Source organism: Nycticebus coucang, chromosome 11, assembly GCF_027406575.1.
Source record: "Nycticebus coucang isolate mNycCou1 chromosome 11, mNycCou1.pri, whole genome shotgun sequence".
NCBI classification, from domain to species: domain Eukaryota; kingdom Metazoa; phylum Chordata; class Mammalia; order Primates; family Lorisidae; genus Nycticebus; species Nycticebus coucang.
Window position 1 is genome coordinate 26860317 of NC_069790.1, and position 25862 is coordinate 26886178.

Here is a 25862-nt window from a genome sequence, read left to right on the forward strand (position 1 = left end):
ACGATGTAGGTACTTTGATAGGAATGACATTGAATAGGTAGATTGCTTTGGGAAGTTTAGACATTTTAACAATGTTGATTCTTCCCATCCATGAGCATGGTATGTTCTTCTATTTGTTAATATCCTCTGCTATTTCCTTTCTGAGGAGTTCACAGTTTTCTTTATAGAGGTCCTTCACCTCCTTCGTTAGGTATATTCCTAGGTATTTCATTTTCTTTGAAACTATGTTGAAGGGAGTTGTGTCCTTAATTAGCTTCTCATCTTGACTGTTATTAGTGTATACAAAGGCTACTGACTTGTGGACATTGATTTTATATCCTGAAACATTACTGTATTTTTTGATGACTTCTAGGAGTCTTGTGGTTGAGTCTTTGGGGTTCTCTAAGTATAAGATCATGTCGTCAGCAAAGAGGGAGAGTTTGACCTCCTCTGCTCCCATTTGGATTCCCTTTATTTCCTTGTCTTGCCTAATCCTATTGGCAAGAACTTCCAGCACTATGTTGAATAGTAAAGGTGACAGAGGACAACCTTGTCTGGTTCCAGTTCTAAGAGGAAAAGCTTTCAGTTTTACTCCATTCAGTAAAATATTGGCTGTGGGTTTGTCATAGATAGCTTCAATCAGTTTTAGAAATGTGCCACCTATGCCTATACTCTTCAGTGTTCTAATTAGAAAAGGATGCTGGATTTTATCAAATGCTTTTTCTGCATCTATTGAGAGGATCATGTGATCTTTATTTTTGCCTCTGTTAATATGGTGGATAATGTTTATGGACTTGCGTACGTTAAACCAGCCTTGCATCCCTGGGATGAAGCCTACTTGATCATGATGAATGACTTTTTGATGATAAGCTGTAATCTATTGGCTAGGATTTTGTTGAGAATTTTTCCGTCTATATTCATGAGTGAGATTGGTCTGAAATTCTCCTTTTTGTTTGGGTCTTTTCCTGGCTTTGGTATCAGTGTGATGTTTCCTTCATAGAATGTGTTGGGGAAGATTCCTTCTTCCTCAGTTTTTTGGAATAATTTCTGCAGTACAGGAATAAGCTCTTCCTTGAAGGTTTGATAGAATTCTGGAGTGAAGCCATCTGGACCAGGGCATTTTTTAGTTGGAAGCTTTTTTATTGTTTCTTTGATCTCAGTGCTTGAAATTGGTCTGTTCAGGAGGTCTATTTCTTCCTGGCTAAGTCTAGGGAGAGGGTGTGATTCCAAACATTGATCCATTTCCTTCACATTGTCAAATTTCTGGGCATAGAGTTTCTGGTAGTATTCAGAGATGATCTCTTGTATCTCTGTGGGATCAGTTGTTATTTCCCCTTTATCGTTTCTGATTGAGGTTACTAGAGATTTTACTTTTCTATTTCTAGTTAGTCTGGCCAATGGTTTATCTATTTTATTTATTTTTTCAAAAAACCAACTCCTTGTTTCATTAATTTTCTGAATGATTCTTTTGTTTTCAATTTCATTGATCTCTGATTTGATTTTGGATATTTCTTTTCTTCTACTGAGTTTAGGCTTAGATTGTTCTTCTTTTTCCAGTTCCATAAGATCTCTTGTGAGATTGTTGATGTGCTCTCTTTCTGTTTTTCTAATGTAGGCATCTAAAGCGATCAATTTTCCTCTCAAAACTGCTTTTGCAGTATCCCACAGGTTTTGGTAGTTTGTGTCCTCATTGTTGTTATGCTCAAGGAAGTTAATGATTTCCTGTTTTATTTCATCCTGCACCCATCTGTTATTCAACAGAAGATTGTTTAATTTCCATGCCTTTGGGTGGGGTTGAGCATTTTTGTTAGAGTTGAGTTCCACCTTTAATGCCTTATGGTCTGAGAAGATACAAGGTAAAATTTCAATTCTTTTGATTCTGTTGATATTTGTTCTGTGTCCCAGGATATGATCAATTTTGGAGAATGTTCCATGGGGTGATGAGAAGAACGTATATTCTTTATCCTTGGGGTGGAGTGTTCTATATGCATCTATCAAGCATAGTTGTTCTAGGGTCTCATTTAAATCTCTTATATCTTTGTTTAATTTCTGTTTAGAGGATCTGTCCAGCTCTGCAAGAGGAGTGTTAAAGTCCCCTGTTATGATGGTATTATCAGATATCATATTACTCAGACTGAGTAAGGTCTGCTTCAAGAATATGGGAGCATTTAAATTGGGTGCATAAATATTTAGAATTGAAATGTCTTCTTGTTGTATTTTTCCCTTGACCAATATAAAGTGAGCATATTTGTCTCTTTTGACTTTAGTTGCTTTAAATCCACATGTATCTGAAAATAAGATTGCAATTCCTCTTTTCCTCTGAATTCCATTTGCCTGAAAAATTGTCTTCCAACCCTTGACTCTGAGCTTTAATTTGTCTTTTGAAGCCAGGTGTTTTTCTTGCAGACAGCAAATGGATGGCTTGTGTTTTTTAATCCAGTCAGCCGATCTATGTCTCTTCAGTGGGGAATTCAAGCCATTAACATTTATGGAGATAATTGATAAGTGTGGTAGTATTCTATTCGTCTTATTTGGTGAGAGTCCATTGCTTAGTTTTATCTTTTGCATCAGTGTGGAGGTTAGGTTCTGTCCTTTGATTTCTGAGTTCTTACTTTGCTGCTGATCCACTGTGGTGGTCTGTGTGCAGAACAGGTTGAAGTATTTCCTGTAGAGCTGGTCTTGTTGTGGCGAATTTCCTCAATGTTTGTATATCCGTAAATGATTTGATTTCTCCATCAATTTTGAAGCTTAGCTTAGCAGGGTACAGAATTCTGGGCTGAAAATTGTTCTGTTTAAGTAGATTAAAGGTAGATGACCATTGTCTCTTGCTTGAAAAGTTTCATTAGAGAAGTCTGAGGTCACTCTGATGGATTTGCCCCTGTAGGTCAACTGGCGCTTACTCCTGGCAGCTTTCAGAATCTTTTCTTTTGTCTTGACTTTGGACAGGTTCATCACAATGTGTCTTGGAGAACCTCGGTTAGAGTTGAGGCGACCTGGGGTCCAATATCCCTCTGAAAGCAGTGTGTCAGAATCTTTGGTGATGTTTGGGAAATTTTCTTTTATAATATTCTCTAGTATGGCTTCCATTCCTCTGGGGCACTCTTCTTCCCTTTCTGGAATTCCTATAACTCGTATGTTGGAACGTTTCATAAAGTCCCATAATTCTTTTTTTTTTTTTTTTTTTTTTTGGCCGGGGCTGGGCTTGAACCCGCCACCTCCGGCATATGGGACCGGTGCCCTACCCGTTAAGCCACAGGTGCCGCCCAAAGTCCCATAATTCTGACAGTGAACATTCTGCTTTCTCTCTCTTCTTTTCTGCCTCTTTTACTGTCTGAGTTATCTCAAGAACTTTGTCTTCTACCTCTGAAATTCTTTCTTCTGCATGGTCTAACCTGTTGCTGATACTTTCCATTGCATCTTTAAGTTCCCTAATTGACTGTTTCAGTTCCTTCAGCTCTGCTATATCCTTTTTATATTCTTCATATCGTTCATCTCTTATTTGATTCTGTTTTTGGATTTCCTTTTGGTTATTTTCCACTTTATTAGCAATTTCCTTCATTATTTCCATCATTTCTTTCATTGTTTTCAACATGTGTATTCTAAATTCCCTTTCTGTCATTCCTAACATTTCTTTACAGGTGGAATCATCTGCAGTAGCTACCTCATGGTCCCTTGGTGGGGTTGTTCTAGACTGGTTCTTCATGTTGCCTGGAGTTTTCTGCTGATTCTTCCTCATGAGTGATTTCTTTTATCTGTTTCCTTGCCCTAATTTTCCTTTCACTTCCTCTTGCTCTTTAAGTTCTTGTGCCTGTTGTCTAAGGGTTACAGGACCAGAAGGGTGAGAAGGTTGAAGAGCAAAAAAGGGATGAAAGAAAGGAGGACTGAATGATAAGAAAAAAAAGAAAGATAGAGAAAGGAGAGGGGGTGGGTATAAGGAATATTGACAAAAAGAAGAGAGCACAGAAAGAGGGAGACAGGGCAATATAGGTGTACAGTAGGGTACTTTGACACAACCTTAAAAAACCCCTCCTTCTTTGGGTGCCCATTTGGGTGGTTCCCTTGAGGTCAGCAGCTCTTTCCTAACCTGATCAGACACAGTACCCTACCGCCACCAAGTAGAGAGGAAAGACAAAAATGCTATAAGTCAAACCAAAACAAGCAAACAGAAAACTTTACGGGGATAAAATTGGGTGAAAAACCAAATGATAGCGGTAGAAACACTAGCAAAAATGAAGTTCTAGTTATTGAAAAGGCAGCAATGGGAAATTATAATTAAACTAGAAAAATTGAGAAAGAAAAAGGGATCTCTATGGAGAAGATTGAAATTAAAAAACAAAAGAACATCAACAACGTCAAAATAAACAAACAAACAAAAAAAGCAGTTTGTGTATGTTATTGAATATTGTCTGGGCAACATGTGGTCTTCTGGGGTATGAGATGTTAATCACAGTTCTGATACAACTGGAGGCTGCTGATTTCTCAAACCCCAGCAGGTAGACACCCTAAATCTCTCTTCAGCCCACTTAAAAGGCACTTTGAACTTGTAAACTTGCTGAGCAGAAGCTTTCCCAGCTTTCTCACTGGAATCACTGCTGAAGTGGCTATCCACTTACCCAGCGTGCCAAAACCGGTCTCACTCTGCCCCTGAGGGTTAGGGCTGCAAGGCGGCTCAGACCCCACCCTTAGGCTACTTGGTTGCTGGGTTACCAGCTCCCACCCAATTCTAGCTCTGCGACCCTGAGGGCGGAGCTTGCCGGGGCAGATCACTGACAATGGTTCCATGTGACCCACCGCCAAACACTGTTAGCTCCGTCTGGCTCAGCGGCTCAGACTGGGGCCCTAGACAACGGCCAAAGTTCTCCGCACTCCCGCTCAGGCCCTCCCCAAGGCAGTTCAACTCAGTGCCAAGTCCAAGGACACCAAAACAGTTCACAGGTAAGGCCTTTCTGGTTTGCAGTCTCGCTGCTACTGAACTTACAGTTGTCGGCGGGTTTAGACGGATTGAACACACACGACCACTTGCCGGTTTTCCACTGTTTTAGTCCTCGTCTTGGGGTCCAGAAGTCTCTCGCTGACTCCCTGTATCCTCATATGAGTGATGATAGGCAGATCCCACAAGCCAGAGATGCCTGGAGTCCTATCTCCCCAGACTCACGGTGCCCAGATGCAAGGAAGCTGTTACTCGGCCGCCATCTTGCTCCGCCTCCCGAGAGTGATCTGTTTTTGCCATCCATTTCTCTTCCTCTTTGAGAGTTTGGGAGTGTTCAAAAGTTTGTCTTCAATGTCAGAAATCTTTTCTTCTGCTTGCTCCATTCTGTTACTGAAGGATTCTACTGTGTTTCTCAGATCTTTGAGGGCTGCAACTTCTTGTCTCAATGTGTCAAAATCTTTGGTCATTTGGTCTTTGAATTCATTGAATTCTTGAGATATCTTTTGGGTTACTGCTCGGAATTCTAATTTGACCTTATTTTCTATCCAGATTCTGAATTTGATTTCTGACATCTAAGCTATTTGTTTGTGCATGGGATCTTGTGCTGTGTCTGCCCCATTGATCCTTGGGGAGTTGATCTACTCTGATTATTCATATTGCCAGAGTTTTTCTGTTGATTTCACCTCATGATTGTTTTTCACCATTGCCTCTGGCCATCCTCAGAGTTGGGGAGGTGTCTAATCTCCAAGATTAGACCCCAGCAGGATCACTCTATTGTTGCTGGATCTTTATAGGGAGTGACCCTGTGTAATTCTTCGGGGGCTGCCTCAGCCAGGGAGTTCTGGTTGTGGAAGCAGCTCCGGAGTGTGACACACCCGGATCCAGCAACAGGGCGGGAGGTGGCACTCACTGTTCTGGGACTATCTGGCTCCCAGTGACTTTGGCACAGAGACCCCAAGGTTCTAGCAGTCTCTGTCCAGGAGAAGGGCTCTGCACAGTGGCAGGGAGGGCTCTGGAGGGCATGCAGCTACCAGAGTCCCTGGCCAGACAAGCGGGCTGATGTGGAGGCAGCAAGGGTACAGGAGGGAGGATGCAGGGTTGTTGTGTCTCCCACAGTTCCAGGTCAGGGCATGCGGAGGCCCAGCGGGCACGGATCATGGGTCAAGGGTTATGGCACAGCTCTTTTGGAGGTCCGGGCAGTGTCAAACCCAGGAGTTTGAGGTTGCTATGAGCTGTGACGCCACAGCACTCTACCCTGGGCAACAGCCCAAGGCTCCAGTGTGCCAAAACCAGTCTCACTCTGCCCCTGAGGGTTAAGGCTGTAAGGCAGCTCAGTCCCCGCCTTTAGGCTGCTCAGTCACTAGGTTACTAGATCCCACCCGATCCTTGTGCTGCAACCCTGAGGGTGGAGCTTGCCAGGGCAGTTCTCTCACAGTGGCTCCCTGTGGCCCACAGCTGAACACTATTAGCTCCGTCCAGCTCAGCGGCTCAGTCTGGGGCCCTAGACAATGCCCAAAGTTCTCCGCACTCCTGCTCAAGCTCTCCCCAAAGCAGTTCAACTGAGTGCCAAGTCCAAAAACACTGAAACAGTTGACAGGTAAGGCCTTTCTGGTTTGCAGTCTCACTGCTGCTTGCACTTATGGCTGCTGGAGGGATTAGGTCAATTGAACACACACAACCACTTGCCAGTTTTCCACTATTTTTGTCCTCCTCTTGGGGTCCAGAAGTCCCTTGCTGACTCCCTGTATCCTCAAAGGGATGATTATGGGCAGATCCCACCAGCCAGAGATGCCTGGCGTCTTATCTCCCCAGACTCCAGCATATTCATTTTTATACTCTTTTTTTTTTATTGACATCATTTAAGCGTGCCACAGAAGTTTAACTATAGGTTCAAGTGTGCCAGAAGCTGTGCCCCCTACCAGCCCCTAAGGAGTTGGAACCTGACCAGATAGAGTTACTCCCCAGCTACCTGCCCAGGGGAAGACTAGCTTGGCAAACTTCAGCTCATCATATTTACTTTTAAAAACTATTGGTTTTCTGAAATTAATCATGAGAAAATAGCAGACAATTCCAAATGGAGGGACATCCTATAAAATACCTAATCTGGGGTCTACAAAAGTGTCAAGGTCATGAAAGACTAGGGAAGCCTGAGGTGCTACCCAAGATTAAAGGAGCTACAACCAGCAAATGTAATACACAGCCCTTGGTGGAATGCTGGATAGAGAAAAAGTCGTGAGAAAGGACATGATTGAGACAATTGGCAAAATTTGAATATGGAACATACGGATTAGCTAATATTATTATGCCAGTGTTGTAGTTCTTGATTTTGAACATTGTATTATGTAAATTTAAATAGGTCACACATGAACGTTGTTAGAGAATGCATACAGAAATACCTAGGACATAATGTACTGTGGATAATATATATGTGTGTGTGTGTGTGTGTGTGTGTGTCCCAAAGGTCACCCATAAAGTCACCATACATAGAGTGGGAAATTTAATTTTCTAAAATATTTACAAAATACTCTGTATGTGCTGACCACCTCTTTGTAAAATTTTGTTATGAATATTTTGTAAATAAAGGTACATTTGGCTACAATTTCACATTTTCCCTATGTAGGACAACTTTATGGGCAATCTTCAGGACACCCTCTACATATAAATACACACAAAGGGGGAATGAATAACAATGCAAAGGTGGCAAATGCTAACAATTAATGAATCTGAGTGATGGGTATATGGGAGTTCTTTGTGTTTCTCTTGTAACTAATGTAATTTAAAATACTTAATTTTTTTTTGAGAGAGAGAGTCTCACTTTGTCACCATTGGTAGAGTGTCATGGAATTATAGCTCACAGCAACCTTTAACTCTTGGGCTTAAGCGATTCTCTTGCTTCAGCCTCCTGCATAGGAGTAGCTGGGACTACAGGCGCCACAACGCCTGGCTTCTTTCTTTTGTTTGTTTGTCTGGAGACGAGGTCTCGCTCTAGCTCAGGCTGGTCTTGAACTCCTGAGCTCAGGAGATCTGCCCAACTCAGCTTCCCAAAGTGCTGGGATTACAGGCGTGAGCCACCACACCTAGCCTGAAATACTTTTTAAAATGATATTAAATTTAAATAGGTCACACATGAATGTGTGACAATTCAAAAGATAAAAAGGATCCTCAGGCTCCCAAAGGCAACCACTGTTGCCAGCCTCTTGGGTGTCCTTGTTACCCTTTCCCCACCCTCCAATGCCCAATATCAGGACCCTCAGCAGCAGCAGCAGGGGAGGGAGGGAAGTGGGGGGCTCAGGCAGCAGCTAGGGGAGAGAAGAGGGAAAGGCCTGCGCCAGCCCCAGAGAGGCTGCTGCTTTTGCTCTGAGCGGCAGACGCACACAGGATAGAGCTGCACGCAGGAGGGGGTGCATGCAGGACACAGGGGGCAGCCCCTACCTGGCTCCCCAGCCCCTGTTCCAGGCCCTGCCCATCCTCCAGCCCCTGCTCTTACTGATTCTTGGTGCACCCAGCCACCACCCAGTGTAACATTCAGGTTTCCCATAAGTGATCCTCTCCTTGGAAGGGTACTGCCACCTCCAGGGGTTGTTGTTTAATTCTCAAAATGCCGAGGGATTGGTGCTACTGGCATTTATTGGCCAGGTAGAGACAGAGAAAGTTCCAAATGACTCTTCTGTACAGCTAAGGAGACAATAACCAAAGCAAAGAGACAACTTACACAATGGGAAAGGATATTTGCATATTTTCAATCAGACAAAAGCTTGATAACTAGGATCTATAGAGAACTCAAATTAATCCACATGAAAAAAGCCAACAATCCCATAGATCAATGGGCAAGAGACATGAATAGAACTTTCTCTAAAGATGACAGACGAATGGCTAACAAACACATGAAAAAATGTTCATCATCTCTATATATTAGAGAAATGCAAATCAAAACAACCCTGAGATATCATCTAACCCCAGTGAGAATGGCCCACATCACAAAATCTCAAAACTGCAGATGCTGGCGTGGATGTGGAGAGAAGAGAACACTTTTACACTGCTGGTGGGACTGCAAACTAGTACAACCTTTCTGGAAGGAAGTATGGAGAAACCTCAAAGCACTCAAGCTAGACCTCCCATTTGATCCTGCAATCCCATTACTGGGCATCTACCCAGAAGGAAAAAAATCCTTTTATCATAAGGACACTTGTACTAGACTGTTTATGGAAGCTCAATTTACAATCGCCAAAATGTGGAAACAGCCTAAATGCCCACCAACCCAGGAATGGATTAACAAGCTGTGGTATATGTATGGAATACTATTCAGCCATTAAAAAAAATGGAGACTTGGGTGGCGCCTGTGGCTCAGTCGGTAGGACGCCGGCCCCATGTGCCGAGGGTGGCGGGTTCAAACCCGGCCCCGGCCAAACTGCAACCAAAAAATAGCCGGGCGTTGTGGCGGGCGCCTGTAGTCCCAGCTACTCGGGAGGCTGAGGCAAGAGAATCGCTTAAGCCCAGGAGTTGGAGGTTGCTGTGAGCTGTGTGAGGCCACGGCACTCTACCGAGGGCCATAAAGTGAGACTCTGTCTCTAAAAAAAAAAAAAAAAAAAAATGGAGACTTTACATCCTTCGTATTAACCTGGATGGACGTGGAAAACATTATTCTTAGTAAAGCATCACAAGAATGGAGAAGCATGAATCCTATGTATTCAATTTTGATATGAGGACAATTAATGACAATTAAGGTTATGGGGGGGGAAGCAGAAAGAGGGATGGAGGGCGGGGGGTGGGGCCTTGGTGTGTGTCACACTTTATGGGGGCAAGACATGATTGCAAGAGGGACTTTACCTAACAATTGCAATCAGTGTAACTGGCTTATTGTACCCTCAATGAATCCCCAACAATAAAATAAAATAAAAGAAAGAAAGAAAGTTCCAAATGACTTAGAAAGATTTGTTCTCCCCGGCTTATACCAATGTCAGCCCTGAGACACACAGCAACAATAGTTAGTCACTCCAGGTCACACCATCATGCCTTTGCACATGATGTGCTTTTTGCCAAGGGTGATTTCCCTTCTGCCAAGGATGATTTCCATCCCTGGCGGACAGATTTTCCTGATCCCCCTTGCATGCATGGAGGAAGAGTTGGAACTGAGTCTCTCAGAAGTCGGGAGCCATTGACAATTCTGGATCATGGTGGGTGAAGGAGAGTTCCCAGAGGGCTGTGGCTCAAGGTGTTTGCCTGTGGCTCCAGGATTCCCTTCTCCTGGAAGCTGGGCCTTGGGAGGAGGAGCCACCATGAAAAGCACACAGTCCTTCCTGCTGTGGGCTCCAAGGCAATAGACTCCTCCAGCAAAGCCTTTCCAAGGAAAAACTCCACAAATCACCAAAGCTTGGAAAATAAACAGAGTCCCCTTTGCTGGGGGCTGACCATGTACTCAGTCCTCTGTTTTTAGGAACCTATATGTGAATCTCATTTAATTACCACAGTGCTATGAGTGGAGAGGATTACATTCCCATTAAGACATAAGAAAATGACACGGAGATGTTAAGTAACTTTCCCAAGATCATACAACTACTTAATAGCAAGCCATAGGGATGGGGAAAAGGGCATATAACTATTTAATAGTCAGCCATAGGGGTGGGGACGTGATTTCCTGTTCTCTGATGCCAGAGCTCACGTTCTTAGGGACCTTGCAAAAGGGCCTCCCTGTGGAGTTTGTGGCCCACAGACTCACCCTGAAGTCAAGGCTTGGTCCTGAAACACCAGTTTTTGGCCCAGCTCCTGCTGTGGAGCAGGCGGTACAGACAGACTCTCACCCCTGGGCAGTGTGGGTGTCTCCCCTGAATCCTGAACAAGGTGACACCTGCTTTATCCCTGTGCCCTAGCACCCAGACCAGGCAGGCTCACTAAAGCCCGTTTATTCTGGGAGTTAAAGGTGTCTATTAATTCCTGGAGCTCACAACAGTCTGGATTTTCTTCTTCCAGTGGGTCTGCCCCACTGGGGAGAGATACCCCACCCCCACTCTGCCTGCAGAGAGCCCAACAGAGTCCATTATGGATGGTTCTGACCCAAGTTTCTGGAACAAGGAGCTGAGCCTCTCCCCCTTCCCAATAAACCTCCCCTGGCTCCCCATTGCTTTCACAGTTCCAAACCTCGCAGTGTTGGGGTTCAGACTCTGCAGCAGGTGGTCTTTGAATTTACTGGCCTTATCCCCATCTCTGGGCCTTTGCACGTACTATCCCCTCAGCTTAGAACTCTTCTCTGCCCTGAGTCCCAAAATGGGAATTATGGAATGGAATTTGGGGAGAGTCCAGGAAGGGGAATGCGGCAGTATGGGGGGATGGGGCCACATGAGAACAATGGGTCTAGAGGGGTTTAAATATCACCCTGAAGCAGAGAGGGAGGGTATCAGGGCCACTTCCAGGCGAGATGGGGGTCTCCCTGCCCACAGCCACATAGTATCTTGTAGCCATTCTTAGTATCTCAGCCCTCCCTCCCCTGTCTGGCCCTAAGCCTGAGGCCAGACCGTTTCTTCCTACCTCTCCCCTCCCTCCTCCCATACCCTTCCTGGGGGGCTGAACTGGGCAGGTAAGCTCATTCACCACTTCAGAGGTGAGTGGCTGGCCAGTCTGGGTCAAAGCTGAGCTGATCACAAGCTGACCTCTGATGCCCATTCAGCCCATTCTCCCTCCACCACATAGAAGTGGGAACGATTACTGCTTGATTCCAGACTGGGGTGCCTTCAGGGTGAAGCATGCCAGAGAAGACAGTCAAGCAATAAGCAGCAAGAGCCCTGTGCCCCAGAGTGCCCTTGCTCAGAGTCCCACAGTAGCAAGGAGGGAAGCCAGAGTCGGTCCCAGAGGAAGAGGGCACAGGGAGGCCAGTGGAAGCCTTAGCTGGGGACTTCCCCAAAAGCAGATTCTGAGACCAAGATACAAGCTTATATTTTGGAGGTGATATCAGCAATAAACAGTGTTGCTTCTCTGAGCAAACAGAGCTTAACCCTGCTAGGGATGTTAGGGGTGGGGGCAATGTAGGATGCATGCCTCCCAGTCATCCCACCTGAAGGTGAGGGAGTGGGGGCAGTGATGCTGACCTACTGACCTGCTGCTCTGGTGGCACCTGGCTGCCTTCCTCCAGCATGTCAGCGGAGCCCATGCCCTGTTTCTAAAGAACTCCAGGCCCCAGGATGTTGCAGCTGAAGGGCCTTTCTCCCAGCACCAACTGCAGAGATGTAGGAATGGAGGATAAGAAAGAGAAAAGGCATTCTCAGCATCCCACCCATTGTGTATGGTTTTGGTACATACAACCCTAGACAACAACATCCCTGCAGCCAGTCATCAGGACCCTGTGACCCAAGTCAGACTGTCAAGTGAAAGAGGGACCAACTAAGTGGCAGGAGTATATTAGTTTCTGATTTCCACTGCAACAAGTTACCATGAACTTAATGGCTGAAACCACACATTTATTCTCTTACTCAGAAGTCAGAAATCTAAAATTGGAATCACTGGGCTATAAAATGAAGGTGGCAGCAGGGCTATCCTCCTCCTGAGTTGTCTGTGGGATAGACAATCTGCTTCCTTGTCTTTGCCAGCCTGCAGACAATACCCACATTCCTTGGCTAGTGGTCCCTTCCTACATTGTCAAAGCTAGCAACACAAGGCCAAACCTTCCTCACACTGCCATATCTGATTCTAGCTTTCCTGCCTCCCCACAGCTTATAAGGATTCTTGTGATTACAATGGATCCATCTAGATAATCAAGGATAATTTCCACATGGTAGGTCCGCTGATTGACAACCGCTATAGTTTGAATGTGTTCTTTCCAAAGTTCACATGCTGAAACCTAATCCCCATTGTAGTGGTGTAGGGACATGGGGCCTTCTGGGAAGTGATTAAGTCAAGAGGGTTAGTGGCTTATAAAAGGTCTTGAGGGAACTAGCTTAGACCCTTTTGGCTCTGCCACTTTTCTGCCATGTGGGAACACAACATTTGTCCCCTCTGGCTGGTGCAGCAACAAGATGTCACCTTGGAAGCAGAAACCAGGCCTTCACCAGACACTGAAATTGCTAATGCCGTCATCCTGGACTTCCAGCTCCCAGAACTACGGGAAATAAATTTCTGTTCTTGGGCTTAAGGCCGTTCTCGAACTCATGAGCTCAGGCAATCCACCGGCCTTGGCCTCCCAGAGTGCTACAGGATTACAGGCGTGAGCCACTGTGCCCGGCCCCAAGACAGAAATCTTACTTCCATCTCAACTTTCCTCTCCCATGTGTCCTACTGCTCACAGGTCCCAGGATTAGGATATGGACTTCTTTAGGGGCCATTCTTCTACCTATCACCATGTGACAGAGACAGGAGATTGTTTTTGAGCAGAGAGGAGATGATGGAACCCAGATAAACCCAGAGCAGAGGCAAACAGGAGGGATGGGCAAGGAAAGACAAATAGCAGGTTCAGAGATACTGGCTGAGTGAGCCAATGTGCCCTGCCTGGGAAGTGTTGGTGTGTTTCCTGTGTGCACTGTCTGTATATCTGTCTGTGTGTGTGTGTGTGTGTGTGCGCGCACGCACACATATACATGTCTGGGAAAGTATGTGTCTGTGCACATGCAGTCCCTCTTTACCCTTCTAGCTATCTCATATCAGACTTTCCCAGAGTGAAATGTGAGCAGGACTTTGAAGGGCTGGGCAGGGCAGTGAGCTGAGCTCCATTACTCTGTCGGCACCAAGTGGGACCCCCTTTGGCTAGAGGCAGGCCCTGCTCTTTCCAGGCCCCATCTCTGCCCAGGAGTAGCTGCACACCCACACATGGCTGAGCGCTTCAGCAGGGATGGAGGTGGGGGTGGAGATCAAGCTCCTCCGAAAGGGTCTGGTTTCTATGGCATTGGGCTCAGTGCACCCACCTAGGGCTCACCCAAAAGAAAGTGTCAGAGAACAGGATCATGGTTCCCCACACAAAGGGCAGAACAAGGAGCTCTTTGTTGAACACAGTAATGGGCCACCTCCTACCTGGACCTCCAGAAGGCACCTGAGCCATATATGCAGGTAGGGTCTTCCCCATATCTCCCCCGGACCCCACCACAAGTGGTAGGAATAGCATAAGGCAGAGTTCACCTGCCCAAGATGAGCATGTCCCACAGCCAGGGAAAACCAGAGTGCAGTGATAACTAACAGACCAGGGTTCCTGGAGATACACAGAGATACTGAGGCCCAGACTGGTTACAGGGCTTGGTAGGGTAGAGCTGGGGTAGAACCTGACACTCCTCTTCCGTTTCTGCTGCCCTTCTCCATGGAATAACAAAATAACAGGAAACAGATAGGGACATAGGAAACCTCAATGGATGCTGAGAGGTTGGGTGAATGGATACGGAAATAGACACAGAGAGTGAGGGAGGGAAGAAAGGAGGGAAGGAACAGTGGGTGGATGGATGGATGCATGGGCACTCACCCAAAAGGTTCTGAGTGGGGTCAAGGCATGCACTACACTGTCTTATCTTGGAACTAAAAATGCCAGTGCGACAGCTGGGAAGGAGGCCATGAGTATCTGTTCATTAATTCAAGACAATGTAGAAGATAAGAGGTGGTCTGGAGTGTGGCCTCAGGAGTTAGGCTGCCTGAATTCAAATTCCTATTCCAAGACTTCCTAGCTGTGTGACCTTGGGAAAGTTACCAAACCTCCCTGAGGAGTCTCAATTTTCTCATTTTTAAAATGGGGATAATGAGTGTACCAACTCATGGGTATTTGTGAAGATTAAATGAGATGATTTAGGTAAACTGCTTAACATAGTGCTTGGTGGATAGAGGAACTAAAATCAATATTATGATTATAAATACCTATTAATTTCGTGATTGCTTATCATGCACTTTTCTTTACTGATAATGGTGAGATAACAGCAACAATGCCCCAGTACCCCCATCTCACTCTGTGTAAAGGCTGATGGCCTTACACTGATCTCCAGGGCCTGGTGTCATGACCTCACACCATCTTCTACCTCTCTCACTCTTGTCCCCTCTGCTCTTGCCACACTGTGCCTCAAACGAGCCAGGCACACTCCTGCCCAGGCCCTTGGCACCTGCTGCCTGACAGGCTCTTTCCTCAGACAGCCTTAGGGTTCACTCCCTTTTCTCCTTCAAATCTTTGTTTAAATGTCCCCTTCTCAGGGAACTCTTACGTCACCCATCCCTGGCATCTCCCTTCCCTGCCATACTCCTCCATGTAAATCACCATGCTCTTGACCTAATCATCCTCTTTACTGCCTGTTTCCTACAGCAGAATCTCAGATCCAAGAGGACAGTGACTTAGGTTTCTTCTGTTCCTCAGTGCTAGGATGGTGCCTGAGACTAGACACTCAGTAGGCACTGTTGAGAGATAACTAATATATCATTAGGATATTCCGGGCTTCGCTGCCTATGTCCCAAATCTCAGAGATAGAAGTTGAAAAGAGACATATGTCCAAATGGAAGTATAAACAGTTCTCACAGAGACCTAAGAGTAGGCTCAGTGACTGTAGCACAGCAGCTAGGGCACCAGCCACATTAACCAGAACTGGCGGGTTTGAACCCAGCCTAGGCCTGCCAAATAACAACGACAACTACAACAACAACAAAGCCAGGTGTTGTGGTGGGCACCTGTGCTCCCAGCTACCTGGGAGGCTGAGGCAAGAGAATCGCTTGAGCCCAAGAGTTTGAGGTTGCTGTGAGCTGTGATACCACGGCACTCTACCTAGGGCAGCATAATGAGACTCCGTCTCAAAAAAAAAAAAAGAAAGGAAAGAAATCTAAGAGTACATCATGGAGGAGATAGCCTTTGCCCTGAGGGTGATGCTGTAGGCTGTGACTGACATTGGCCAAGGCCCTGCGGAGAAGAGGAAGGCTGTGAGGGCCTGTAGCACAGGAATCCTTGCAATAGGCCAGCTTCTATTTCAGGAAAAGGGCTGAGGAATGGGTACAGGTAATGGCAGAGTCACAAGCAAGGTTTTTGCATAAAATGTAGGAAAGGGTGCCAGGACAGAGGCTGCCCTGCACCTGGCAAGACAGGAGGCTTCCTGCCTGCCCACACTTTGTAAACTCCAGGTTCTCAGCTCATGCTGGAGCTAGCATGAGGCAGAAAGTCATCTGGGGTGGGTGGAAGCCTTTCACTCTAGATCAGAGATCCCTAACCTTTGTGGCACAAGGGATCGGTTTCATGGAAGACAATTTTTCTACAGACATGAGCCAGGGGATGGAGGGGGCTTTGGTTTCAGGATGATTTGAGTGCATTACATCTCTGCCTCAGATCATCAGGTACTAGATTCTCATCAGCAGCGTGCAACCTGGATATCTCGCATATGCAGTTTATAGTAGGGTCCCCGCTCATATGAGAATCTAATGCTGCGTATGTGACATGTATGTGACAGGAGGCAGAGCACAGGTGGAGCTTCACTCGCCCACCTCTTACCTACTACTCAGCAGCTTGGTTCCCAATAGGCCACAGACTGGTACCAGTTCTTGGCCTGTGATGAATTTCAAGAGCTCTGTGAGATGTCACTGCTGAAGAAGAAGCAAGTTGATCCCTGAAAATATTTGGATGGAGATCGGGAAAAGCTAGAGGATCCTGCTTTCGATACCAATTACTCTACTGAGCCTTGCTGGCAGAACCCAGATCATCACGAAAACAAATATTGTGATCTGGAAGCCATACCTGTAACTAAAAAATGAGGCCATCATCACATTTAGATAACTTAGTTTGGAGAGAGAGCGAAATTAACCATTACTATGAACCCAAGGTTATTATAGATCTTTCCGATTGGAAAGAACAAAGTAAAGAAAAATCTGATAAGAAAGGCAAGTCAAAATGTGAAAGGAATGGATTGGTTAAAGCCCAGTAGCTCTGGAGGAAGCATCACAGCACCTGGCTGAGAAAGAAAGGGAAGAGAATCAGGGATTTGATTTTGATTCTTTTATTGTAGGAACTGTTCAGCTTAGTTCACAACACAAGCCTAGCAATGTTGTTGATAAATTAAATGACTTGAATAGCTCAGTGTCCCAACTAGAATTGAAAAGTTTGATATAAAAATCTGTAAGCCAAGAAAAACAGGAAAAAGGAATGGCAAATCTAGCTCAGTTAGAAGCCTTATACCAATCTTCTTGAGATAGCCAGTTTGTGAGTGGCGGAAAGGACTGTTTTCTCATAAATCATTTTGTTGTGAGGTAAGGAAGGATGAATAAGTTGAGAAGGAAAATACTTACACTAGTTACTTGGACAAGTTTTTTAGCAGGAAAGAAGATACTGAAATGCTAGAAACTGAGCCAATAGAAGACGGTAAACTTGGGGAGAGAGGAAATGAGGAAGGATTTCTAAACAACGGTGGGGAGATCCTCTTTAACCAGCAGCTTGAATCCATAGGCATCCCACAGTTCCACAGTCCAGTTGGGTCACCAGTGAAGTCTATACAGGCCACCTTCACACCTTCTGCTATGAAATCATCCCCTCAAATTCCTCATAAAACATACAGCAGCATTCAGAAACATCTGAACTAAAACACTCAGCAGACATTTCTCTTTGTATTCTTCATGAAATGTATCGCCTTTTTTTATTATTCGTGTTTAAAGTCATTTTTTACTTGAATCAGATGGTGTCATTTAGTAAGAATTTTATTAGCTCTCAGTTTTTAAAATCCAGACCTTCTTTTCTACATGTGAGATAGTTTTCATTTTAACTGGCATGTCGTTTGCACACAAAAATAAAGAATAGAACAAAATAATGCAATGCAGGAGGAGACAAAAGAAACGCACTTAGACAAGTAAACACACACTCTCTCATAGAACAACGATCTGTTTTACAGGACACAAATCTTGCCTTGAAATTTATACAGTGAGACTGTACCTGATGAAAATATGTATGTTTTCTAAAACATTTTTCATTCATGAGTATCTTCAAGTTTTTCATACTGTACACATTCCTTAAAACACATGATACCAGCAGCAACTGAAAATGAATGCCGAATTTGGTACACGTGTGTTATCTACCTCAAGGTAACAAGAGTATGCGGCAGAGCATATGCCACCCACCGTGCTTCACAATATGCACTTCTACGTAGCCAGCGTTTACTGTAGTAAACTATTCTTAATAAGATTCCTTCACCATTTATAAAAGCTCTAAATGTTCTGGTATGCATTCTTTATAGTGAAGTGTTAATACATTGCATCTTATTTATTTTAGCAAATCAGTATATTTTTTGTATTTAAAAGTTAACTTAGTTTTTAAATTTTATTTGCAAATATACTTTTCCCATTTGGCACTATGGTTTGTTGCCTACCTAGCTGAATATATAAAGTCGGCTTATCCTAAGGCTGTCCACGTACTTAATTTACGTAAGTGTTCATTTTAAGTGCTCACTGTGTATAGGAATTTGTATTTTGGAGATGCTTGATCTATCTACAAAAAAAAATTAGGAATTACTTTATTATAAAATGCTCCTAGAAGTCTTAATTGTGTTTATTTTTGAAAAACTGTTAGACTTGTGTGCATGGAAGTAATTAAGGTACATCATTATTGTAGTTTAGAAGTTGTACATGGTAAGACCTTTTGTTTTTACTGTATGTTTTTACTGAACGATCTATTCCCCATCCCAAGGCAAGCATGAATAAAATTAGGTTAAATGTGTAAAAAAAAAAAAATATAGTATCTTTACTAAACAGCTAATTCATTCAATGAGAATTTCTCTATAGGCGGCCAATAGCCATATGAATATATGTCCAACTTTATGGGTAATCAGTGAAATTCTAGTTAAAGCAAGAATAAGATTCACCTTCTTGCTTATCAGATTGGCAAAATGAAGATTGATAATAACTGCTGCAGACAGAGATAGGACATATTGGAGGTCTCAGGTGTCAGGAAGCAAGCAATTTGCAGGGTAGTTTAGCAGCCTACCCTGTATTTCTTATTGAAATACAAAAGTATGTATTGCCTTCAATTCATCAGTTCCACTTTTGAGTTTATACCCTAGAGAAATATTTACACATGTTACACATAGGCATGTGCAAAAATTATCTCTGCAGCAGAGTATATAATTGTGAAACTCTGGAAATGTACCGTGCCTCCATTAATAAGGATATGTATCTCTGCTCTGGTACACAAGGAAGCCATTAACACACATGATATTTTATGCCATGTTTATGCTCCAACATAGAAGACACAGGTAAATGATGCATGGCACAAAAGTGCTGGCACTGAGAACTCTCTAAGACACATTGTTAAGTGAAAAGAGCATCTGCATAGTGTGGTATTTGTGTAAACACCCTCACAATAAAATGGAAATACAAAAATTCAAATGTAAACCCAACATTTAATGTGTACAAAAAAACTCAGGAAACCGATAAAAAGGGTTCCCCAGGGAGGTGGCTAGTATAGGGAAGGATAAGGCTGTTTGTCTCCCTTGTTTTTATTTTTAATAATGACAATGTATTTGTGCATTTCTTATGTTATTAAAATAATTTTTAAAGTAAATATTTATGAATGTTTATGGAGCTTCCAAGTTGAGGGGCAGCTGAGAAGACTCAGGCTGGGGAGAGAGCAAAGATTAGAGAGGGAGCCTCAGACTGGGGGACTGTGGGCACAGAATCCAGAGATTGTTGAGGTTGGAATGGTCAGGGAAGGCAGCCTGCAAGAGGGACTGCACCCCTCCCAAAATGTTGGTGGGACTTGGGTGGCCGTCCTAGCCCAGGCTGAGTGCCCATGGTGTGAGTAACCTTGGAGAGCTTGTCCTGGCCCCTGCTGTCCCGTACTCTGATTACTTGGATGACCTGCTTGGTCTGCACAAGAGGCCAGAACACAGGATTTGACGGGTCTCCACTGCTCAAGCCTTAGGAACACACACACAATATACCTTTTCCTCCGCCTCCCAGAAAGATTTCAGACCCATCTTTATGGCATCCATCCATTTTCCACCCGTCCATTCACTCATGCAGTAATAACTGAGAACTTGCTGTGTGTCTATGGGCCTCCACACTACCTCAGCCACAGCACCCCTGTACAAGCCCAGGTCACTATAGAGCAGTGGTTCTCAACCTTCCTAATGCCGCAGCCCTTTAATGCAGTTCCTGTGGGTCACGACCCACAGGTTGAGAACCGCTGCCATAGAGAGAAGAGCCCTAAGAGTTCACCAGTCCAAACCACACCCATTGTATGCATAAGAGCAGGGTCATGGCTTACCCAGAACTTCACAGAAGACAGAGCCATACCCAGGACTAGGAAGGAGCTGGCACCACCCCCAGCACTATCTCTAGTCTACCTGAGTTTTCCCTTCCACTCTGCATCTCAGACCCACATTGCATCTGCATGCAGAGAGAGCTCAAAAAACTTTGATTCAACAAATGACAAATAAATGAATGAGTAAATAATAAATAAATAAATGATGAGTAATTAAAAAAATAGGCAATGCTGGATTTCTCGTCAGACAGAAAGGAGAAGGAAGGCAGAAATTTTCTCCAGGGACACAGAGATTTCTCATCTGCTCTTCAGGCTGAAGCTTCAGTGGTGCCACCTGCATGGTGGAAGGTCTGGGTGGCTCAGGGTATGTTTGTGCTTCAATTCTGGATGTTCACTGGATCAGAGTGTGAGACTGCCTGCTTGGCAGACCCTAGGCAGTGTTGGTCCAGGAGACTGATTCTGACCCAGGAGCTAGGTGTGGGGCACTAGTTCTGAGACTCAAGTGAGCTTCAAGATAATCTGGAGGACTTTTAACACCCACAGATTGCAGCGCCCATACCCAGGATGTCTAATTCAGTGAATCTGTGGAGGGCTCAAGAGTGTGTATTCCCAAGTTCCTTGGTGATGGCAATGCTGCTGACCTGGGATAGTCGGGTCCTAAGTCCAGGCTGCACACCAGTCACCAGGGAGCTGGGGAAGCACCCTGTGCTTAGCTGCATCCTTGACCAATTGCCCAAAATCTTTGGAGAAGAGACCCAGATAGAAGAGCTTCTCAAATTTCATATGAAGGGGAAGGACCAGTGTTCTTTGTTTTATTATTGTCAATCAATTGTGGACCAATAGTTAAGAGAAATACAATAAAAGTAAATTTCTAGAAAAAGTGAAATGAACAATAAAGATCTGCAAAATACAGGTTCGTATTTCTTTTATCAGATTCAGTAAGCATAAAACTACTCTATCGTGTGCCATAAAATTTCTAAACATTTACTTCTAATTTCTGTATTTATTGCAGACGCATAACCACAATTTTACAAACTAATAGCATCCATGAACACCACCCCACACTTTGGGACGCCCTAGACTAGACCCTCTGATTCTCAAAAATGACCAGCAGCCTAGCCCTATCTTCCCCTCCCCCAGGAGTAATCAATTGCCCCTCTCTGTATATCCACAGTCCTCAAATCTGAATGGGCATAAAATCCTCCTTGCTGTGTCTGTGGGGTTTGTCTTTATAAGGGGCAGAGCTGAGGGATGTTCTGAAACATTTTAAAAACATGGCAATGGGGAAAATCACTAGAAAGAGGCTTGCTGAGGGAGCACTGCTTTCTTGAGTTAGATTCCTAGTTGAGAAGTCAGCAATTCTGAGTCGTAGTTTTAAATCTACCACTAACTAGCAAAGAGGCAAATAATATTTCTTTGGATGTCATTTTCCATCTCTAGAAACTGAGCAGAAAGGTGTCTCTGATTTCCGCAGTGTCATCACCATGGTTCTAATGATTTAGAAATGTATCAGCCAACATTGGTCAGACTTCAGAAAGAATCCCCTGGTTAATGAGTCACATGGCTCAGAGGTTTGTTTATTAAACTGATGGCTGCTGTTCTTCCCTAGTAGGGAATCTTGGCATCTCAGTGCCAAATTCACCAACTTGAACTGTGATTTCTTTTTCCAAAGGCAGTCTATTGACTCTTTAACTTTCAAATCTATATGATCTGTCACAGCTACAGATGGTGACATGAACCTGGAGAAGCAGGGTAGCCTCCCCACTGAGGTGTTTCAGTCCCAGCTTCGAAAGAGACTTGCTGTAGGAACCAAAGCAAGTCCTTCCCCGCTCTAGGTCTCAGGTTCCACATCTAAAATGTGAATTAAACTCGATGTTCTCTAAAGTAACTCGTAAAGCTCTCTATTTTGCTTACAGCACTGGTTTTCCAACTGTTGCTAGCCTTTCATCACAAAGCAATCACCTATAAACAGTCAATATCACTTCTGGTCCCGACCATCAACAGCAGGGTGACAAGGGTGACCTCCTCCATCCCAGCCACATTTTCCCACTTACAGGCCCATGGCAGCAACCAGTCTTTTGGTTGAGGATATATGATGTGCCAGACACTAACCATAGGGCATCATTAATACATGCAGTCCTCAGTGATCTGACAAGGTAGGTACTGTGACAGGTATCATTAACAGATCCACTTTACAAAGAGCATTATGACTCAGAGAAGGGAAATCACTTGCCTGGGGTCACATAGCTAGAATGCGGCAGACAGAATTCTCACCAGGTGATCTGGTTTCGATCAATTTCTAGTAAGCCCCTACTATGTGCATATGATCCAAGACACTGCACAGAATCAATATTTGGGCGTACTTGTGATGGTATTTATGCTCTGTTCAAAACTAATTTCCACTTCTTCCTGAGAAGCTGGGGAAACGCAGGACAGTTCGAAGTCACTTTGTCTACATTCAGTACACCCGCCAAGGCAGACACCAGCAGAGTGTGCAGGGAGAAGCGGTTCTCCGCCCAAATACCTGCTACTGTTGCTGAATCCATGGCTCCAGCACTCAGTATGAGAGAATTGTGTTTCCTAAAGAAAGTAATAGCTTTTGAGTGAAATTTCACTGCCCCTTTTATAAATAGCTTCCCAGGAAAAGCAGCAGGAGGGGTGGGTGGTTGATGCTCAGATGGGTTCTGAAACTTAGCAGGAGGCCTGGGAGTGGAGGGGGGGATAATGTTCGCATTTCCTAGCACACCCTAAGAAAACAAGGGTGGTATTTCTAAGGGCCTGCAGGCCTTGGGTGGCCCTTCCCGGGAAGGACACCAAAGCATGAAGTTAAGAGCATGGACTCTTGACCCAGACTTCTGGGTCAACTCCCAGGTCTGCTGCTTATCATAGCTTTGTGACCTGGGCCCATTGCCTCAGCTCTCAGCAATGCAGTTTCCTCCTCCCTGAAACACAAAGAACGGTAAGGTTCTGTTGGGCATGTAAATCCATGCAGTATGACTAAAGGGTTAGAATCATGCCTAGCAGGGTGGCGCCTGGGGCTCAGTGGGTGCTGGTTGGGACGCAGGCCCCATATACCAAGGGTGGTGGGTTCGAACCCAGCCCTGGCCAAACTGCAACAAAAAATGTCCGGGCATTGTGGTGGATGCCTGTGGTCCCAACTACTCCAGAGGCTGAGGCAAGAGAACAGCCTAAGCCCAGGAGTTGGAGGTTGCTGCGAGCTGTGATGCCACAGCACTCTACCAAGGGCAATAAAGTGAGACTCTGTCTCTAGCAAAAAAAGAAAAAAGAATAATGCCTACCAGGCACCAAGGCTACATGTGCTTTAGCTGTATTTGGAAATGCAGAAATCAAGAGTGCGGTGTGGGCTTCCTTCTAAGAATGGCATCGCAGTGGCCTTCCCAAGGTACCAAGCAACAGGAAAGGCTTTCCTTCCCTTCTTCTCTCCAGCACCCAAGTGTTTCCACCCTTCAGTTCTCCCAGCATCCTTCGCTGACTGTTCCAGCCATGTGACGTCCCTCTCGTCCCCGTTCCCAGGCCTCCTGCACACTCTTCATATTCTCCAGCTCCTTCCCCAACCTGGGCTGTTCCCTAACTGCGGGGGAGTTAGCCCCCCAACCCAGCACTTGTTGTTTCCTCAGCTTCTCTTCCAAGCCTTCTATTTCATCCACCTGAGTCAGTCCAGGTCACCTCTTCCCTCCACCCTGTGGAGGCTGGGCCCACAAAAGGAATTGAAGGAAGGACTAACACCTCATCGACTGAATTGCTGGAGTGAGGTGCTGGCCACAGCTCCTCCTCAGAGCAGTCTGCAGAGCAGTACCTCTGTCAGCCCTGGAAGTGTTGGTGTCTTCTTTCCGTGCCTGCCAGGATGCTGCAGAAGCTACACTTTGTTCTGATCTGACCTGGAAGAGATCTCCCAGTGTCCCCTCTCCTGGGTGAAGGAGTGAGGGACACCAAGCCCTAGACTCTGAATTAACTCAGAGGCCTCACTGCCTGGAGACCAGAGACCCTGAGGCTATGCTTTGGGGTGAGGGAAGGACCAGGCCTGGCTCAGGAGGCCTGTGGTCTCCTCCCTGACAGCCCTAGTTATATCCCAGCCTAACACATCCACCTGCAGGACTAAAGAAAGCCCCCAGCCTGTTCCCCTGTTTTGAGGAAAGAGAAACTTCCCACAGAGCAAGCTATAGCCAACTTCTCTCTGCTAAGGGCCAATTCCTACATTTTTAAATAAAAATTTTCTGACTATTAAAAAGCAATATATCCTTGCAAAATTTGGGGAAATACTAAAAAGCACAAAAGAACTAAGAAAGAAATCATGGATACTCCCATGACTCAGAGCTAACCATTTCTACCAGTGTGATTCTATCCTGTCTGATAGATAAATAGAGAGGCATGAGCTTCAGATACGTCCAGTGAAAGGAGTTGGGCACCTGCTCCTACCCCTAACTGGCTGCAGTGAGCATTTACATGTCCCCTAGGAGATTCCCAGGGAAACTTAAGCCAAGGCCATACCCAGGGTTCAGACACACAGCTATGAGGTAAACAGGCATGGTACTGTGTCATGGTTAATGCCATGTGCCAACTTGCCAAGACTATTGTGTCCATCTTTGCTCAACACCCGTTAAGATGTTGCTGTGAAGATATTTTTTAGATGAGATTAACATTTACATTGGTAGGCTTTGAGTAAAGCAGATGACCCTCCATAATATGGGTGGGCTTTGTCTGATCTGTTGAAGGCCTTAAAAACAAAGACAGGTTTTCCCAAAGGAGTTCATCCTCAAGACTACTGCATGGAAGCCTGCCTGAGCTTCCAACCTGTCTGGCCTGCCTGGCAGATCTCCAACTTAAAACTATAACATCAATTTACCTGAATTTCTAGTCTGCTGGCTTACCCTGCACATTTTGGACTTACTAGTGTCCACAATCATGTGCACCAATTCCTTAAAATTAATCAACCTATCTATAGATTCAGATATGGAAATCGATACATATCTTACTGGCTCTGTTTCCCTGGAGAGCCCTGACAAACACAGTTTGGTGAAAGCAAAATGGCTTGGCAGGACTCACAGCAGGCCCAAGTTCAGAAGAAAAGTGTGGCCTGACTGTGGCCGTTATCTGGACCCTCTCATCCCTGGCTCTCTAGTGGCCTCTGGGCACACATATCCACTGCAAAAGCTGTCCCATCAAACACAGCCTGTAGCACTCTGCACCTGAGCAACCCTGCCATGGAGCCCCCAGCAGAGGAAACCAGGGGGAAGGAGCAAGACGACGGCAGGGGCTTCAGTGGCCTGTACAGTTGTCAGTCTTTTTTCCCCAGGGCAGGGGTGAGTGGAGGTGAGCCCTGCAGAGACATGTCTAGAGGCAGCATGTCTGGTCCAGCCAGTGAGGAGCAGCACAGCTTGGACCCAGCAAGGAAGATCGTCCATTCAGTGGGAGCTGCGGTGCCCCAGCTCCATGGCTGGGAGTTTGGGGAACCCGTGTGCAGGTCTGTGCAGCCACAGAAGGGATGGAGAAGCTGGCCTCTGACCCGAGGGGACCATGAGAACACGGGCTGCCCAGAATACATATGCAACTGGGGAGGTCACTTAACCTCCCCTGGGAGGCAACTGAACCTCCCCTGGGAGGCAGGATAGCGTGCTGGCAGCAACTTGAGTTAAATCTCAAAAGACAGCTATCACCACATGGTAAGAGATACGGATAAGGGAGGCCGAGGAGATGCAGCCCTGAGACGCAGTCCTCACACACCCGAACATGGCTTCCCTCCCGTCCTTACTTGGCGCTTCA

General features: G+C 45.3%; 1 protein-coding gene and 1 pseudogene across 1 annotated transcript in view; one reads left to right on the forward strand and one right to left on the reverse strand.

Moving 5' to 3' along the window:
* MINDY4 (MINDY lysine 48 deubiquitinase 4) overlaps positions 1-25862 on the reverse strand; it is a 255695-nt gene that overhangs the window by 216859 nt on the left and 12974 nt on the right. The window lies entirely within an intron of this gene.
* LOC128598285 (mitogen-activated protein kinase 6-like) lies at positions 15683-17410 on the forward strand (annotated as a pseudogene).